At 46.6% G+C, this 19,121-nt stretch overlaps 2 long non-coding RNA genes across 2 annotated transcripts; one reads left to right on the plus strand and one right to left on the minus strand.

The window, feature by feature from the left end:
• Window positions 1-2,023: 2,023 nt before the first annotated feature.
• On the minus strand, window positions 2,024-11,241 carry LOC140638506 (uncharacterized). Its single transcript, XR_012035536.1, has 3 exons — window positions 11,024-11,241; window positions 8,423-8,550; window positions 2,024-2,497 (listed from the first exon to the last, which is right to left on the minus strand). It is a non-coding gene; the product is annotated as an uncharacterized lncRNA (long non-coding RNA).
• LOC140638507 (uncharacterized) lies at window positions 11,044-18,926 on the plus strand. Its single transcript, XR_012035537.1, has 3 exons — window positions 11,044-11,238; window positions 11,950-12,024; window positions 18,470-18,926. It is a non-coding gene; the product is annotated as an uncharacterized lncRNA (long non-coding RNA).
• Window positions 18,927-19,121: the final 195 nt, after the last annotated feature.

The raw sequence follows: 19,121 nt of genomic DNA on the forward strand, positions 1-19,121 counted from the left end.
TACTGCAAAGCTTGCCCTGAAAACCACTGCGGACAGCGCATAGCTGGGACCTCCGGGCCATTTCAAAGGGAGCTTATTTATTAAATTCCAGCCCCTGTCCTGGTTGTGTCTCCTCAACCCCCGTAGGGCAATCAGAGAGTGCGGGGTTGGGAACAGGAAAGGCTTATAAAAGGGGGCAGAGAGGTTGATTCCACCCGAAGCGGAGAGCTGGCCTTCCTGCCTCAGCAAGGCTTCTTTATAACATAGATGTATAGGGATCCAGATAGAGATAAATAGCAAATATGTAGAGCAAATAGCTAAGCTGGGGCTATTTAACGTATGAACTTGACGTGTTTGGAGATGAGTACACACCCGTGAAACCATCAACACTACCAATGCCATAAACTTACCCATTGCCTCCAAAAGCTTCCTCCCACCCCTTTTGTCTTTTCCCTTCTATGGTAAGAACACCTAACGTAAGATCTAGCTCTTAGCAGATCGTTAAGGATATGATACAATATTGTTTCGCGTAGGCCCCGTGCTGGACAACAGATCTCCAGAGCTTATTTATTTTGTATAACGGAAATTCTTACCCTTGCCCAACATCTCCTCATTTCTCCTTTCTCCCAGCCCCTGGCAAACACCATTTTACTCTCTGCTTCCATGGGTTTGACTACGTCAGATTCTACATGTAAATGAGATTGCTCAGTATTTGACTTTCTGTGTTTGGGTTATTTCAATTAGTATGAGGTCCTCCAGTTCTATACGTGTCATTGCACATGGCAAGATTTCCTTCGTTTTTAAGGCTGAATAATATTACATCTGTGTGTGTGTGTGTGTGTGTGTGTGTGTGTGTGTATGCCATATTTTCTTTACCATCAAGGATTCTTGGCATTGAGAGCTGACTTTGATGGGTACCATCTTTGCCAGATTCTATGCTAAACCCTCCCCAGGAATCAATTTACTAAGTCCTCACAGTACTCTCTGAAGTTGGGGCCATTATCTATCCATTTTTCAGATCAAGAAACTGAGGCCCCACGAGTTAAATTGCCCAGAGTCATATGGCTCTTAGAAGGCCGAATTCAGTTTAAGTCAGCTACTCTGTAAACTTCAGCCTCCTCCCGCCCTCACAATTATACCAAATGCCCTAAGGTGTACCTGGTACTTAGGTAGATATTTAAGGTGTCTAAATTCTCCTGTTTGCAACTCGGCCCCGGCATTGCCCAGCTGTGTGACCTTGAACAAGTTACTTTCCATCTCCAAGGACCATCCTGACCACCTATCAACTCCACTACTGTCCATGTGGCAGTTGGGGGTTCAGCCCCTTTCAGAACTTAGAATCAAGAAAATAATCATCTCGGGGACACCTGGGTGGCCCAGCGGTTGAGCATCTGCCTATGGCTCAGGTCATGATCACGGAGTCCCAGGATCAAGTCCCGCACCGGGCTCCCTGCGTGGAGCCTGCCCCTCCCTCTTCCTGTGTCTCTGCTTCTCTCTGTGTGTCTCTCGTGAATAAATAAATAAATTCTTTTAAAAAAGAAAAGAAGAGAAAAGAATTATCTCAGCTAATGATGTGCCATTTTCCTTTGATTAGAAAACAAAAAAATCGTGCGAAGCATCATGTTTCACTTTTTGCGTTGGCTACCGGAAAGCTCAGAGCTAAATTTAATTCTTATTGAGAGTAAGTGAACGAATCTGGGCTGTCTTCCTTAACGTCATGGGCATTTTAAATTTTCTGTTCTAGGGGATCCCTGGGTGGCTCAGCGGTTTGGCCCAGGGTGTGATCCTAGAGTCCCGGGATCGAGTCTCACGTCGGGCTCCTTGCATGGAGCTTGCTTCTCCCTCTGCCTGTGTCTCTGCCTCTCTCTCTCTCTCTCTGTCTCTCATGAATAAATAAATAAAATCTTTATAAATAAATTAATTAATTAATTAATTTTCTGTTCTATTGACTTTATTGTAACATTCAGAGTTAATATAAAAATAATTGTTCACACAGCCACTTGAAAAATAGGCGAGGTAAAAATGAGCAAAACAGATTATGTAGTTATGGTTTAAAACAATGCATTTGAAATCCAAGCATTAACTGTTACTTGGATTTTAGACAAAAATAAAAGACCCTGAGATACCAGAGATCAATTCCAAAGTAGAATTAGTTCAGATGAAGCATTTAGGGGGAAAAAATTGTAAATCATCCCAGAGCTGGTCAGTCCTGTTGGTAGGCAGAGGAGGGTCAGCTCTAGCCTGGGCTCCACCCTGGCTGGCACTCAGCTATTTGAGTCCCAGCTCACAGAGGAGCAGAGGCCTGTCCCATGTCTCTGTGCCTCGAGGGACTTCCTGTTTATCTTTCCAGATCATGTGTCCACTTGCACAAGATGTGAATCCTCAGCAGAAGCCAAGATGACAGGAGCTATTTCTGTAAGTCAGTTCGATGTTAAACATGTTGAGAGGGGGGAGGAAATTTACATTTAAATGAATCTTCCATTGCCCTCCCATTGTCTGGAGTCTCCAGAAAGAGAATCTGTGGGTGAAAGAGAGAATGTGTATGTGTTTACATCCTCATGCAGTATGCCGTCTACACAGACTGTTACAAGGGCTCTCATCTGGTGCTGATGTAGTGGCCAAAAGATTGGAAATGGTGTAAAGTTAATCGATGGGAACTGGTAACAGGATGTGCCCACATCATGGAAAAGGATGCAGGCGTCACTAAAGAATGAGAACCCAACTGCTTTGGAAAATAGTTGGGCGGTTAATCTCAATATACACCTGATCCGGGTTTCTCATCCTCTCTCTTAAGATAAAATCCAAAGTCCTTAGCCTGGACGAAGCAACAGGCTTCCTCAACTTCAGCACAGCTGACATTTTGGGGCCAGATGATCTCTGTTGCGGGGAAGGGGGCTGTTTTATGAGTTGCAGGGTGCAGGGGGGCACGCCTGGACCCCATCCACTAGACGCCAGCAGTTCCCACCTCTCCAAGTTGTGACAACCATGTCTCCAGACCTTGCTGGATGTTGCTACATGCAACAACGTGAATAAATCTCACAAACAGGGGCATCTGGGCGGCTCAGTCAGTTAAACATCTGCCTTAGGCTCAGGTCATGATCTTGGGGTCCTGAGTTCCAGCCCCACAATGGGCTCCCTGCTCAGTGTGGAGACTGCTTCTCCCTCTCCCTCTGCCTCGACCCCTCCCCCTGCCTATGCTCTCAAATAAATAAATAAATAAATAAATAAATAAATAAATAAATAAAATCTTTTTAAAAAGACCTCATAAACATAATGTTTAGCTAAAAAAGCTAAACAAAAAGACAACAAGAGTACATATTATTGGGGCCTGGGTAGCTCGGTGGGCTAAGCATCTGACTCTTGATTTCAGCTCAGGCCATGATCCGGGGTCATGAGATTAAGCCCCGAGTCAGGCTCCACACAGGGCACTGAGCCTACTTAAGATTCTCTTTCTCCTCTCCCTCTGTCTCTCCTCCCCTAAAATAAAGGGGGTACATATTATTTATAAGCGCATTTTGGTTGGGAGAGGGGAGAGGCAGGCAGAGGGGCTTCTTTGATGAGAGTAACATTCTGTTTCTGGATTTAAGTAGTGGTTACATAGGTGTTTTTCACTCTGAAGATTCACTGTGCTGTGCACTTTTCTATAATTATGATATCATTCAACAAAATGGTTTTTTTTATGAGGCATATCTAGATGGGCTGATTTGGAAAGATCTCCAATATCCATGGCAAGGGGAAACAAAGCAAGGTAAAGAATGAGCATATCATGATTCTGCTTGTAAAGGGTATTCAACAGCCTGGGAAAAGCACACACACTCTCCATGGGAATGTAAATTGTGAATCACTGCAGAGCACCACTGACCCTCCGTAACACTAGGATTGCCCACACTGGGTAACTCAGCACATCTGGACCTGGGAGATGTGCTCGAGAAACCCCTGCCCATGGCCTAAGGAGACATGGACAGGACTAGTCACCAGGGTGATGCTGGGATAGCTGACTGGAGCTCAGAGATGTTAGGTAACTTGCTGAAGATCACACAGCTTGTGAATCAGAGAGCCAGGATCGGATCCCAAGTGCCCAAGGGTTGCCCTGAGGGCTCTAACTCTCCAGCACTTTCTGCTCTCCTGCACGTGCATGGAGTGTCCCACCAGGGCTGACTAAGGGCTCTTGGGCCTGAGCTGCAGGTCAGGAGGCAGCCTTCAGAGTGGAAGCGAGTGCAGCACCCCTGAACATGCTGAGGGTGACCCCTGCCAGCCTATCCCCCCAGACCTCAGGATGCACAATGTGTGTCTGTCTCCTTCCCCCCTTTTATGTGGCCTTTCTTGGGAGGTACCAGCCTTGGATGGGGGCAAAGGGAAAAATTCCACTCTCCCCTGTGCTGTGGGCTAACCCGGAATCCCCCCTCCTCACTGCATTGGCTGCCTTGCCTCAGCCCCAGGCTGATGGAGGAGTGCTGGCAGACAGCCCAGGCATGGCAGGTCCCCAGACCTTGCAGGGGGATGCCAAAGAAGAAGCTGGAAAGTGCCTGAAGAAGATCATAGGCAGCCCCATCCTCTGTGAAAGCGATGAGCTGCTCACCCTTTAAAAGAGAGAGGGAGGAAATAACCATGGTAGCATTTGTCCCTGGTCCAGCAAGAAAAGTCACCCTCAGGCATGATCACACCCGAGAAACTCTTGCTGGAGCCTGGGCTGTGCCCGGCTTTCTCTTCTTTCGCTTTTGGATCATCCACCAAAAAAGTCAAATTCCTTCCAATATTGAAAAGAAAGGTAACAGTCCCAATAAGAGCATTATTATTAGTCACTGCTGTGACAGGTGGAGAGCACTTTGGAAAGCGCTTTACATCTAGTAACATATCTAAACTTCCCACTGCCCCAAAAGCCTAAGAGGTTCTACTGTTAGTCCAGTTTTGCTAATGGGGAAACTGAGGCTCTGAGACACAGGGTTCACAAACTCAAATGCCTACAGGAGCAGGGAGGCAATATAGATGGGGGCATTGGGAGGATTGTCCATTGTGATTAGTGAGGACTGTGTGAACTGGAGACAGGCACTCAAGCTGAGAATAAAGGCGACAGCCCCTCCTCGGTCCCAGCCCCAGGGTTGCCACTTGGGAATGTGGGCCCCAGTGTAGCCAGATCTTATTTTTTAAGTGAAAATAGCAATTTGCATTCGAATCTGAATGAGACATCTTCCCATTTTTGTAAGCAGCTGAATCAGCTAGGGTTAAGTTTTCCTGCTTACAACAAAATTTCAAAAGAACAAGTCTAAGATAAAAGTTTATTTCTGTCACACATAAGAAAGATTCTGGAGGGCAGCCCCGGTGGCTCAGCGGTTTAGCGCCGCCTTCAGCGCAGGGCCTGATCCTGGGGACTCAGGACCGAGTCCCATGTCCGGCTCCGTGCGCGTGGAGCCTGCTTCTCCCTCTGCCTGTGTCTCTGCCTCTCTCTCTGTGTCTCTCATGAATAAATAAATAAAATCTTGAAAGAAAGAAAGAAAGAAAGAAAGAAAGAAAGAAAGAAAGAAAGAAAGAAAGAAAGAAAGAAAGAAAGAAAGAGAGAGAAAGAGAGAGAGAGAAAGAAAGAAAGAAAGAAAGAAAGAAAGAAAGATAGATAGATAGATAGATAGATAGATAGATAGATAGATAGATAGATAGATAGATTCTGGAGAATCATCAGCTCAGAAAGAACTGGGATGGAATCTCCAAGTGTCAGCAGGGATCCAGACTCTCTATTCCTGCTCAGCCATCCTCAGTTCATGACTTCCATCCTCAAGGTCACCTCATAGACCAAAACGGCTGCCCCTGCAAACTCCTTAAAGAAGGTGGAATTCATGTCTGGTCAGAGAAACTCTTGTGTTTTTTTTAAGTGAGTACAGGTATAATTGGTGGGATGTAATACAGATGGTTAATCTTTTTAAAGATTTATTAGAGAGAGAGAGAGAGAGCACAAACAGAGGAAGAGGGAGAGAGAATCTCAATCTCAAGCAGGACTCTATGCAGAGCGTGGAGCCTGAAGCAGGACCCAATCCCACAACCCAGAAATCATGACCTGGTCCCAAACCAAGACTCTTGACTGACAATGCCACCCAGGTGCTCCTGTGATTTACTTTAGTAGCTGTTTAATGTATTAGAAAAATACATATAACTAGCACATTAAAGCAACAATTTAAAAGATATTGTTGGGAATAAGGCTAGAGAAAGAAGTCAACGTTAATAAAAAAGATTAAACTCATAAGGTACACTGATGTAGCAAGCACCATGAAGGTTGTACCTCAAGGGCTGGAGTTAAGGAAACCTGATTCTAAGAGCCAGCTCTGGGGACACCTGGGTGGCTCTGCGGTTGAGCATCTGCCTTTGGCTCAGGTTGTGATCCTGGGGTCCTGGGATCAAGCCCCACATCGGACTCCCTGCAGGGAGCCTGCTTCTCCTTCTGCCTGTCTCTGCCCCTCTCTCTCTCTCTCTCTCTGTGTGTGTGTGTGTGTGTCTGTGTCTCTCATGAATAGATAAAATCTTTTAAAAAATCAAAATAAAAAAAAATAAGGACCAGCTCTGAAGGCAGGTGAACTTCTTTCCTGGCACTCTGCTCCTTAGTTGTATGACCCTGAGCAAGTCATTCCACCTCTCAGAGCCCTGATATTGTCATTTATCTGATGAGGATTCTAAACAGACCTGCCCCATACGGTTCTTCTGAGCATCACATCAGCTTCTTCTTCTTCTTCTTTTTTTTTTTTTTTTTTTTTATCACATCAGCTTCTTGATGCAGAGCACGTGGCTCTGGAACCAGTGCCCATCCTGACTCTGCTGCTTACCAGCTGTGTGACCTTGGGCAAGTTATCTGCCTCTCTGAGCCTGCTGCTTCTTCCATAAGAAGGTACCTAACTGCTAGGTGGGGACAAGGATTTTATGAGTTAATTCACCCTCTGACTGATGTCTGACACATTGTGAGTGTTCAATCAAGATCATTATTATTAGTCACTCTGGGGACAGCTCTGGGTGCAAGCTGAAATGGTCCCTCACAGAGGCCTTGATCAGGGGAAAGTCCCAGCTCCAGGAGCCCTTTCCAATGAGGCTGATGTCAGAACTCTTTGGAACTCCATATCCTGCCATTGTCCCCAACATACCAGCTCCAAGGCGGGAGATGATGTCATGGGAACTGATGTTGTTTTTTTTCCTAAAGGGATGGGCAAGGGGCCGATGGGTGGGTGGGTGGGGATTTGCTAGGGCAGCCCTTCTCTTCCACTCCTGGTGTCATGGGAGAAGCTTGGCCCTGAAGATCTTCACTTCTTTCTCACAGGATTCTGCATTATTTGAACTTTTTATTTTATTTATCTTTATGATATCTATGGTCACAAACAAGAAAGCTATTTTCATTTTGAAAAATGAATCCAAGGCCAGCATGCATCCTTCTAGATTCCCAGGGTCAGTTTCTGATTTATCTGGGTCACTTGCATCTTGGCCTGGCTCTCTGGCAAAAATAATTTAACAGAACCAGGGTATTTCTGTGGTTCCTTCAACTACAGACCATTCTGAGTCTACAGTGGAAATAAGAACACTAGCTACCTCCTAGGCCCAAATGAGTCAGAGACTGAAAAGTATTTAGCACACTTTGGGCACTGGATAAATGGCATGTTGTTATTATTCTATGAGCATCAATCATTTTCCGTGCCTACACCTTGCATGCTTTATTTTATGGGAGGTTCCCATTTTATAGATCAAGGAACTGAGGCTCAGGGGCACCTGGGTGGCTCAGGTGATTAAACGTTTGCCTTTGGCTCAGGTCATGATCTCAGGTCCCTGGGATGGAGCCCTGAGTCAGGCTCCCTGCTCAGCAGGAGCCTGCTTCTCTCTCTCCCTCTGCCCCTGCCCTTGCTCCTGCTTCTGCTCTCTCACTCATGCACATGCTCCCTCTCTCTCAAATAAATAAATAAAATCTTTAAAAAAAAGAAAGAAAGAAAGAAAGAAAGAAAGAAAGAAAGAAAGAAAGAAAGAAAGAAAGAAAGAAACTGAGGCTCAGAGAGATAAAGGGACTTTACTCACAGTTCTGAAGTCAAATTGCATTGTTTCTTCTGTGATGTCTCTTCATTTGGGTGGCTTGCTTCATCTGCTCCTTTCCAGAGCAATCCCCCTGGTAGCTAATTCTCTCTGACCTTGCTCAAGGCTCTTTGCCTCCACCTTTACATTAGAATCACTGGGGGGAGCTTTTAAAAATCCTCAATTCCCCAGCTGCACATGGATCAATGACATCAGAATCTCTGGGGGTGTAACAGTCACTTGAGAGTGGAATGGAGTGTAATTCTGGGACCTGCTAAGGGTAGTTATTAATACTACCCAGGTGATTCTCATGTGCAGCTGGCATTGAGAACAGGTGTTTTAGAGTGATTTGTGGGTCTGTCTTCACTTTCTAATAAGAAGGGTCAAAATAGGGGCTCAGGGGTCAAGCATTTACCTTTGGCTCAGGTGGTGATGCCAGGGTCCTGGAATCAAGTCCTGCATCAGGCTCACCGTAGGGAGCCTGCTTCTCTTTCTGCCTACGTCTCTGCCTCTTTCTGTTTCTCTCCCATGAATAAACAAAATCTTTAAAAAAAAAAAAAAAAAAAAGGAAGTGTCAAAATAGGGTGATGACCTGTCCAGTTTGCTCAGGATTGAGGAAGGCTCCTGGGACATGGGATTTTCTGTGCTGAACTTGGAAAACCTTGGACAAACTGAGACACATGGATCACCTTGGCCAAAGCCAGGTCCCACGGTCAGTAAGACCGAATGACTCCAGGTGCCAGGCCAGTAACTAAATGTGTGAAGCAGCTGGTGGAAGGTGAGAGAGGATGGTGTTTGAAAGCAGACAAATGAAGAGAGCATGTCCTGCTGGAGCCTTCACATTTCATCGAAATAAATATGCCAAAACAGCACTGCATTGGCAAACCCAGATCCACTTGTTTTAAACTTCCAACAGACAACCTTCAATTTCTACTCAAGAGCCACCAGAAGAACCTTCCACCTACAGTGGGATTTTGGTGGACCAGTGGTTTTTAAAAATATATCTTTTTTTTTTTAATTTTTTATGATAGTCACAGAGAGAGAGAGAGAGGCAGAAGGAGAAGCAGGCTCCATGCACCAGGAGCCCGATGTGGGATTCGATCCCGGGTCTCTAGGATCGCGCCCTGGGCCAAAGGCAGGCGCCAAACCGCTGCACCACCCAGGGATCCCGAGGACCAGTGGTTTTTAAAGTCTCCATTAGAATCACTTGAGTATCTTAAAAAAAAAAAAAAAAAGAATCGTGACACTCAGGCCCCAGCACAGACCAACTGAATGGGACTCAGGCAGCAATATTTTTTAAAATCTCCCCATGTCACTGTAATGCCTGGCTAGGTCTGAAGATGGCTGGGATAGATGGTGACCAAATGAGGGAGGAAAGATGGACATTTCTTTTCTACATCCTCACTGTCTGACATCCTTGGTGTGTGATTCATAAGGTTTGGGGAGCATTTCTGTTCTACCTGCTTTCTACAGTCACGAATAAAAATGAATACCGAAGCAACCAAGATGTCCTTCAGTAAAGTGACTGAATAAATGAGCTGTGGTGTATCCAGATGACTGGATATTATCCAGCACTAAAAAGAAACGAGCTCTCAAGCCATGAAAAGACATGGAGGAAACTTAAATGCATATTACTAAGTGGAAGAAGCCAGTCTGAAAAGGACCCCATACTGTAGGATTCTGACTATATGACCTTCTGGAAAAGGCAAAACTAGAGAGACATTAAAAAGATCAGTAGTTGGAGCTCCTGGCTGGTAGACCACGAGATGCTTGATCGTGGGGTAGTAGGTTCGAGTCCCACGTTGGGTGTAGAGATTACTTTTTAAAAATCTTTAAAAATAAATAAATAAAAAGATCAGTGGATCTCAGATGTTATGGGGAAAGGAGGAATGAATAGACCAGACGCACAGGGTTTTTAGGGGAGTGAAAATACTCTATATGATACTATAATGGTGGATACATGTCATTATACATCCATCCCAAACCATAAAATGTAAAACTCACAAATGAACCTGGAGGTAAAAGCCATGAACTTTGGGTGATTATGATGCATTGATGTAGGCTCATCACTTATAACATATGTACCACTTCGGTGGAGGATGTTGAAAGGGGAAGGCCATGCATGTACAGAGGCAGGGGGTATATGGTAAACCTCTGTACCTTCCAATCAACTTTGGTGAACCTAAAACTGCTTCTAAATGAGTCAGGTCTCTTAAAAACAATCATTACTGAACAAGCGCTCAGGACTCAGCCGTTCGTCGAGCACCACTGAGCCCCCAGCACCCAGCCCAGCTGAATGCCCGGAGGTTAGCCAGCTCAGCAGCTTCTGCTGTATGATCCCGGACAACGTCCTTAACTTCCCTGTTCCTCACATCTAACGTCAACAAAGGTGAGTGGGTCTCACGCCCTGTGGCCATTCTAAGTGGGGCTAGGGATCCAGGGTCCCGCCTATGGACCTCTTTGTATAGAGAGAGGCTTTGCACAATTGCAGGAAGGCAGGAGGGTTTTCTGGCCTCAGAATGACTTACTTGTTCAAAAAAGAGGAGGAAAAGGCTTCTGGATCCTTGAAGCAAATTACCGCGGTCGGTGGAGATGGATCAAGCTGTACATATGTGTGTTCATGCATGTGGATACGTGTGATTATGCATGTGGATGTGGAGGGTGTGTGTGTGAGTGTGTGTATGCCTGGAGTGTGTGCATGTGTGAGTATGCATGCATAGGTGAACGTTTATGTGCAAATATGCATGTGCATATATGTAACCTTGCATGAGCATGAGGACTTGGGGTCTACATGAAAATGTAAATATGTGACCATATCGCTGTATATATGGATGTGAACTATGAATGTGTGTGTGATGGATATATGTGTAGTGTGTGACTGCATATGCATGGGCATATTTGTGTGAATGAGTGTGTATGAGGTTGTGTGTGTCACTAGTTGGGTGTTGCTGGGCAGGTTATTTAACCATTCTGTGCCTCGGTGTCCCTGTGTCTAAAATGAAAAAAGGGTACTTACTCTGGTGGATTAAAGGTGGCTGCAAATTCTTTGCCAGTCTGGCCACTGATAGGCGGAGTCCTCGTCACTTCCCCATGAGCCTGGGCTGGGCGTGTGGTTTGTTCTGACCAGTAGAATCTGGGCCTTAGAAGATCTGCAGTTCTTCTGCATTTGCAAATGGGGAACACCACCTCTTGGAACCCAGCGGCCAAGCTAGGAGATGCCAGAGCCAGAAAGTAAGTCCCTGTGGAGGGAAACCAAGGCACAGTCGTTTGTCCTCGGTGCCAGCTGAGCTCACAGCCCACAGCAGCACCAACTGCCCCCTTTAGGAGTGAGCCCTCCTGTAAGGGACTGTGGTCCTAGCTGACATGACATGGAGCAGAACTGCCAGCAGAGCTCAGTTAACACACAGAATCATAAAATATAATAATGGTGGTGGCTGTTTCTAAGCCATTAAGTTTTAAGGTGATAAGCTCTGCAGCAGTTATACCTTGTAGAGTTTTTACTTAGAACAGGACCTGGGAAACTTTCCCTGTAAAGGGCCAGGTAGTAAATATTTCAGGTTTTGCAGGCCATGTGGTCACTGTCGCAACCTGGGTGGCAAAAAGCAGCCGTGGATATTGCATTACTGAATGCGCATGGCTGGGTTCCAATAAAACTTTATTTACACAAACAGGTGGCAGGCTGGATCTGGCCCGCTGGCGATCAGCATCCATTTGCCTAGACCTAGAAAACTGCCTGGAATCCAGTGAGTGTCTTAAAGGGTTAGCTATGAGCGTGTGTGTTAGAGTGTAAGAGCAGGTATATCTGTGCACGCGTGTGTGTCCACACACACCTACATGCTAAGCATGTGTCAGAATGAGTGTAAATGCATCTATATGTGGAATCAGTTCAGTCCTCCTGTAAGACAAGGCAATGGGCTCATATCTGCTAACACTTCCCTGCAGCTACCTAAAGGCCTTCCTGCTTCTATTCTGGGGAGAAAGGGAAACACAGCACGAAGCCAAGAGGAGAAAGAGCTGGTATGTACCTATCATTTGCATCTGGGTTAAGCTTGGAGGGAAGCCATCCCCTGTCAGTGGCCCGGCTACTGTAGGGCCAGCAGCCCACGCCTTCCTGTCTGCTGAAAGTAGAAGTCAGTCCTCTGGGGAGTGGGGGAGGGGACGCTGTAAAAATGAAAAAAGGAAACTGGAGCTTTTAAGGAGGGGCTTGGGAAGTGGGGAGAAAGCTGTCCCCCCCCCCCCCAATGGTGGGTGGCTTTTCCAGGCAACTTGCAAACATCTGCCTGCTGGTTTCATTTTGATCTTCCACTGTGGGCCTCATGAGGGGGGACTTCCTGCATGACTAGGCTCCTTGGCTCAGTTTGCAAGGGCCAGAAATGAGTGGGAGTGATGTGGCCAAGCAGATGTGGATTCGAACCCCTGTCTGTACTTACTATGTGGGGCACGTGACCTCATTTTGCTGAGCCCCCGGTTTTCTCACCTGTAAAGTGGGACACCTCCTAGGAATGTTGCACTGGTCAAGTGAGGGCAGCGTGTGCCAAGCATCTGGCTCAGAGCTCTGCACACAGTTAAGTGTTCTGCAAGGGTGACACCTGGAGATAGACCCTCATGGTTAGGGTGCTGGGCTTCAAAATTTCAGGGAGGCCTTCTCTAATCCCCCTGGGCTGCTGTAACGTCCCTTTTGATTTACAGAGTCGCAGGAACCTCCTTCCTGCAAAGCATTCACCTCCACTAGTTATTGGGCACTAATTGGCATGCTTGTTTGTCCAGCGCCTGTCTCATCCAGCACACTGAAGGCTGCGGGCAAAAATGCGATAGAGTCTGTTTTGCTAACCACTCAATCAATCCCCAGTGCCAGTGCGGGCCCTGGCACAAAGTGGCACTCGGTGATTATTTACTTCGTGAGTGAACAGAGATGGGTTTCATAAAGGAAGTCCCTGGGGTCCTTGAAGAGGGCATCTTCTCCCCATCTAGTACAAACACAAGAATCTGAGGGGCTTGCAATGGGATTTCCCCAAAAGGGGTCATGATAGGAGCCCTCTTCCACATCCTGTGGCAGGACTACGTTTGGCTGGGCTTCTCTGCTGTCACCAAGAGTCCCAACGTTTCAGTTTGCAAGGCTAACATCACAAAGGCTTCTTTTGCTCTCGTGCAAAGGCCAGTATGAGTCAGGTGACTGTCAAGGGCAGCTGTGCTCTTGGTACTGACTCAATTGCCATCTTGTGCTGCCACCATATTCACGTGTGACTTTTAGCACCTCTGCAGGACCCCTGCCCATTGCTGGGAACCAGTTGATCCTGCCTGACTGCATCGGGGCAGGAAATACAGTGTTACTTGGCTGGCAGGCGTGCCTCCGCTGGACCTGGGAGGGCTCAGACTTCTCAGCTAGGACACGGGTCTGGGTTTAATGACAGGACAGCCAAATGTATTTTGGATACTTGGAAAATGGAGATGCCTACTAATTAGAGTGCTTTTGGAAACCAGGTATTTCTCAGAGGGGAAAATCATCAATCATCACAAATCCTTTGCTTAAGATAGAGAGCAGTGTTTTCAGCCTGTGGTTTTCTAACTGTGCAAAACCCCAAGGGCACCCCCATCTCCAAATGCCACACCATTGTTCTCCATGGTTGAAATATGTCTTAATGGTTTTATTTTGATAAGGATCGACAGTCACCCATCAGAGACCTAGCTCCTAATTCGAGGAGACCAATGATTAAATAAACCGTGAAGTTAGAGATCTTTTGATGAGATAATGTCATTAAAAGCTTTTAGTTTGAGTCTGGCATGCAGTAGGACTCCTAAATCTCACCCCCCCCACACACACACACACACCCAGCTTTATTGGAAGATGCCTTGATGGACTTTAATTTTTTGTAAGTGCCAGCTCAAAGTCACTGCCCGGAAGATGGTAGTGGGGGGAGGAGGGAGGCTAAGACAAAGTGTGGGCAAAACCACTGAATATTCATGAAAGGAGACAGCATTTTGTAAAGACAGGCTGTATATGACGTGTGTCCTCTCTAGGCTAGAAGACAAAAAGAACAAGGCCAGTGTGCCTCTGAATAAAGAAGCTTTTTTTTTTTTTTTTTTTTTTTTTTTGCTGAGAAATTCCAGGATGATTCTCCAATGCCTTTTAGAAATTAATTTTTTCATTTTGTTTCCGTCTCCTTGGGGTTGGAGAAAAGAGGAACTGCCAGTGGGATTAAATTCTATGCCCGAGTAGTGATATTTTGCCCTGTGTCTCTCAGCTGAAGAATTCCATTCTGGACTCTTATCATTTCACCTCCACCACCACGTCTTCAGCTGTCTGTCTGTCACAAAGCATCCTTCACACATACCAGATGGTGGTTCTAGCTTCTCTGACCTCAGGGCAATCTGACTAAGGCCCTGTGGTTCACGACCCTGGGTGCATTCTAGAATCATCCAGGGAGCTGTAAAAAGCACCCATACCTGGACTTGGACTGTACTCCCTGAGTTTCTTTCTTTCTTTCTTTCTTTCTTTCTTTCTTTCTTTCTTTCTTTCTTTCTTTCTTTCTTTCTTTCTTTTTTTTTTTAAGATTTAATTTATTTATTCATGAGAGACACAGAGAGAGGCAGAGACACTGGCAGAGGGAGAAGCAGGCTCCATGCGGGGAACCCAACGTGGGACCTGATCCCGGGTCCCCAGGATCATGCCATGGGCCAAAGGCAGGCGCTAAACTGCTGAGCCACCCAGGGATCCCACTCCCTGAATTTCTGACCTCACTGGGCCAGGATGGAGTCCTGAGTGTGGATAATTTATTTTATTTATTTATTTTTTTTTTAAGAAAGAGAGAGAGAGGCAAGTGTGGGGTGGGGTGGGAGGGAGAGAGAATACCAAGGAGGCTCCACACCCAACACAGAGCCTGATGCAGGGCTTGATCTCAGGACCCTGAGATCATGACCTGAGCCAAAATCAAGAGTCAGACACCTAACCAACTGAGCCACCCAGGTGCCCCACCATGTGTGGATAATTTTACAAAGCTCCTCATGGATTGTTTTAGAGGGATGAGAACCACGAGCTTAAACTTTCCACCCAGGACCCAAGCAACGGAAATGAAATATCATTTGAGAAATGAAATAAAGAGAAAGCTTGTAAGAAAATGATATAATTTGGAAGAAAGAGATATGGGGGATGGTGGATCCTCTGTCTAGATGTCCCCTCTCTTGGGAACAAATATTCACAACTACTGCTCACTCACAGACCTGAAGGACAGGAAGCTTGGTGGTGGGGAGGTGCTAGGCAGAGTGCTCAAGGGTGACCCCTCCTTAAGAAACGGATTCACCTTGGGTGGCTTTATGGGTTGAGTGCTTGACTCTTGGTTTTAGCTTGAGTCCTGACCTCAGGATCGTGGGATCGAGCCCCATATGGGGCTCCATTCAGAGTCTGCTTGTTTCTTTCCCTCCCCCTGCCCCTCCCCCACACCTCAAATAGACAAATAAATAAAATCTTTCAAAAAGAGGAAAAAAATGGATTCACTTTCCTACTGTTCCAAAGATGATGGAGCACCACTTCGGGGACAACCGCTAAAATTTGGGTAGCATTTCTCAATTTCACACACTTTACCCTTTGATGTTCCCAACAAGCTTATAAAGGACAGGATTACCCACCCCACCCCTATTTGGCAAATGAGGAAATTAGTGTCCAGAAAACTGACTTGCCCCAAAAGATTACAACCACTGAATGGTGGAGCTGGGACTTCAGTTCTAACATTTACTGAGCATTTATTATGCAAGGACTAAGGCAAGTATAAATCATAGGATTATGAAATTATATATTCCCTAATTACTTCTTTGACACCATCTTCTGCTATTCCCTAATTCACCCCTGAACTGCTGGCTGCCCACCTCTCGGCTCTGGCTGACGCGGCAAAGTAAGCCCCTATTTGTTTGGGGTTTTCTTGTAAGATTTTATTTATTTATTCATGAGAGACACACAGAGAGAAGCAGAGACACAGGCAGAGGGAGAAGCAGACTCCCTGCAGGGAGCCCGATGCGGAACTCGATCCCAGAGCCCGGAGATCATGCCCTGAGCCAAAGGCACATGCTCAACCACTGAGCCACCCAGACATCCCAAACTCTTGTTTGCTTAAGTCACTACGTTAGGTTTCTGTAAGTTGGCACCAAATGTATTCCTAACAGATACCGTTTCCTACACGCCCTTCATCACTGTTGTTCTTTTCCTTAACAATTGAACGCACCACCCAGCAGTTCAACAGGAGCTGGCATGTGATCGCAGCTGAAGCTCGGCCACTCTGGGCACATGGAATCCACGTCTCCGTTGGATTACCTTAGAGACCTGTGGCATTTTATCACCTGAATCAGCACTCTCGTTTTCCCAGCCTCCGTTTATTTTTACAAGAGAAGGGCAAGTGCAGGAACATAGTCTAACAACTGTGTCAACACATGGCATAAAGATGGTGACACCAGCCCAACTGAACCACTGAGTGGTGGGCCAGCCCCCCACTGCGTCAGCTCACGAGGGAAATCCAGATTCTTGGGGCCAAGTGGTTTGGGGTGTCAGTCAAGTACTTGTATCAAAGTCTGGGCGTTTGAAAGTCAAATGTATAGAAGTCAAGGGCAGCCTGTATGGACTTCAGTGGCCGCACTCATATGCCTGATTGTTTTTAAGCCTCCAAACCAGTAAGATATCACTGAGCCACGACTAACTCAGTGGCTTAAAACAATGTCTATTATTTCTTGGAGGCTACAGGCCAGCTGAGTCCTTCTCCTAATCTGGGCCAAGTGTGACTGGTCTTGGCTGGATTTGTTCAAGGGTTTCAGTTTGTTGTCAGGTCATTCTGGGATGGCTTAATGAGTGCGTCCCACAGGTGGCTGGTGATGAGATTGGGTGACAGGACTGATTAGATCCCATGAGCTTGCATCCTCCAGCAGGCTAGTTATTCCCACAGTGGCAGCAGGCCTGCAAGAGAACAATCAGAGGCAGACCAGGCCAGCAACCAGCACATCCCTTCCGCCACATGCTATTGACTAGAGAAAAGTCACAAAGTCATTTCAGTTTCACGGGTGAGTGAAAAAGGCTCCCCTTCTTGATGGGAGAGACCGCAAAGGCATTGGTATGGGAAGAGAAGGAAGACGGGGGCCGGTTTTTGTAACCAGACCACCAGAGTTCCCAGAGTGGGAGCTTTTCATTGAGTGGATCGCCGTAGACATCAAGGAAAGAGATGAACAAAACTGGAGGAGCTGGAGAGATGGTTGAGTGGATAAAAGGGAAACACCCCCTCCAGTGGAGAGAGAATGAGCAGCAAAAGGAACAGAGGGAAGAGTTTAGAGAAGCAGACTAAATCAAACTACTATTCCAATAATTATGTCTCAAAAAAAAAAAAACAAACAATAATTATGTCTCTACTGACTGCCCATTTCCAGTGGTTAAAAACGTTAAACACAATCTCACTAAATCCTCACTCACTGCTATGAAGGAGTTTCTACTATTAATCCCATTTTATAGATGAGGGAATCAAGGTTCCAAGAGGATCAGGTAATTTGTAGAGAGACACACAGATGAGGAATGCAGGACCCAGGACTTGAAGACAAATCTCTTGGTGTCAAAAGCCCCGGCCCTAGCCAGGACACTATTGTGTCTTTCGGGCCACTTGTTTCTGTCCCCACCTCGGGCCCCCTGCCCAGGCCTGGATTGCTGCGACATCTGAAGACATCCCAGTCTGATTACTTCATCTGGAGATGTCCTAGTCTGATTACTTCCAACCAATTTTTTTCTGTAAAGAACCAGAGAGTAAATATTTTCAGGATCCTGTTGCAATTATTCAGCTCTGCCAGCGTAGGTTGACTTCAGCCAGGGATTGTATATAAACGAAGGGGCATGGCTGTAAAATTTTATTTATAAAAAATAAATAAATTGCCTCCCCCCGCCCTTTAATCCCTTCTCCACCTCGAAGCCAGAGTGAGCCAAACTGAAATGCTGAAACGTGACCCTGCCATTCCTTGCCGAAAGCGGCTCACCAGTATCTCCGGGATCGTCCAAGCCTTTATCGTGGTGTACGACCCTGTGATCAAAGTGTGGCCCCGGGGCCAGCGGCGTCACCGTCACGTGGGGGCTCGTTAGGAGAGCAGGATCTCAGGTCCCAGCTCAGACCTGAATTAGAATTTGCACTCCAGCCAGACTCCCCCGTGATTTGTACACTCCAGTGTGAGAAGCTGGCTTCAAGACCCCTGTATCCTGGCGCCTTCCTCCCCCTCCCACTTACCTTTTGCCACTGGAGCCACCCCCTTCCCGCCCCCCAACCACCTTCCAGCCAAACTGAAATGCTCTGCTCTTCTCTGTCCTTGATACCTTGGTCTCCTGCCCACCTCCCTTCACTGAGAAAATTCCTCCCTACCTCTAGATCTCAGCTTCGATGTCCCTTCTTCCAAGCAGCCCTCCGTGAAACCCCTGAAATGCACGAGGTACCCCTCTTCTGTGTTTCCACAGCCCTTCCTCACCACTACCCACCACACTGCATGGAAACAACGGAACTGTCCACCTCTCACTAGTGGTTTGCGAGCTCCTGGGAGAGAGACCCCACCTGCCTGGGGTCATTTCTATATGCATCCTAATACTGGGGACAGGAACCACTCAACAACTACAGTTGGAAACTGTACCAAACACACCTACTGCATCTCCCCTGGGCAAGTATCCCCCACAACTACTGTTTAATCAGCCTGTGGCTGCAGGTTCTCGAAACGTTCACCTGGCTCCAAGACTTTGAGGAGTCTTAGCATCTCCAAGATTCCATCTTTCACTAAGCCCGGTGGTTTTTCACGATTAGCAAATGTTTACCATTTGGAGAGGGCCCAAGGGCCTAAGAGATTTCGCAGCAAAATTCTTGAGCAATAAATTAGCCACAGGCCACGACTTGAATTGTGTTATGGGGTGTGTGTGTGTGGGAGCCAGGCAGAAGGTTCTAGGCAAAGAAAAAGACTTGAAGGCCGGACCCCCAGGCTGCAAACCTACAGAGCTAGGAACTAACATTCTTGCCCACCTGTGTACCGTGCCAGCTGTGTGCAATCATTCCAGTGTCGCTGAGCAAGAAAAGACTCATACACCCAGATGCTGGAAGCTGGTGAGCTTGTGTCAGGAATCA

This window comes from Canis lupus, chromosome 8 (genome assembly GCF_048164855.1).
Source record: "Canis lupus baileyi chromosome 8, mCanLup2.hap1, whole genome shotgun sequence".
NCBI lineage: Eukaryota > Metazoa > Chordata > Mammalia > Carnivora > Canidae > Canis > Canis lupus.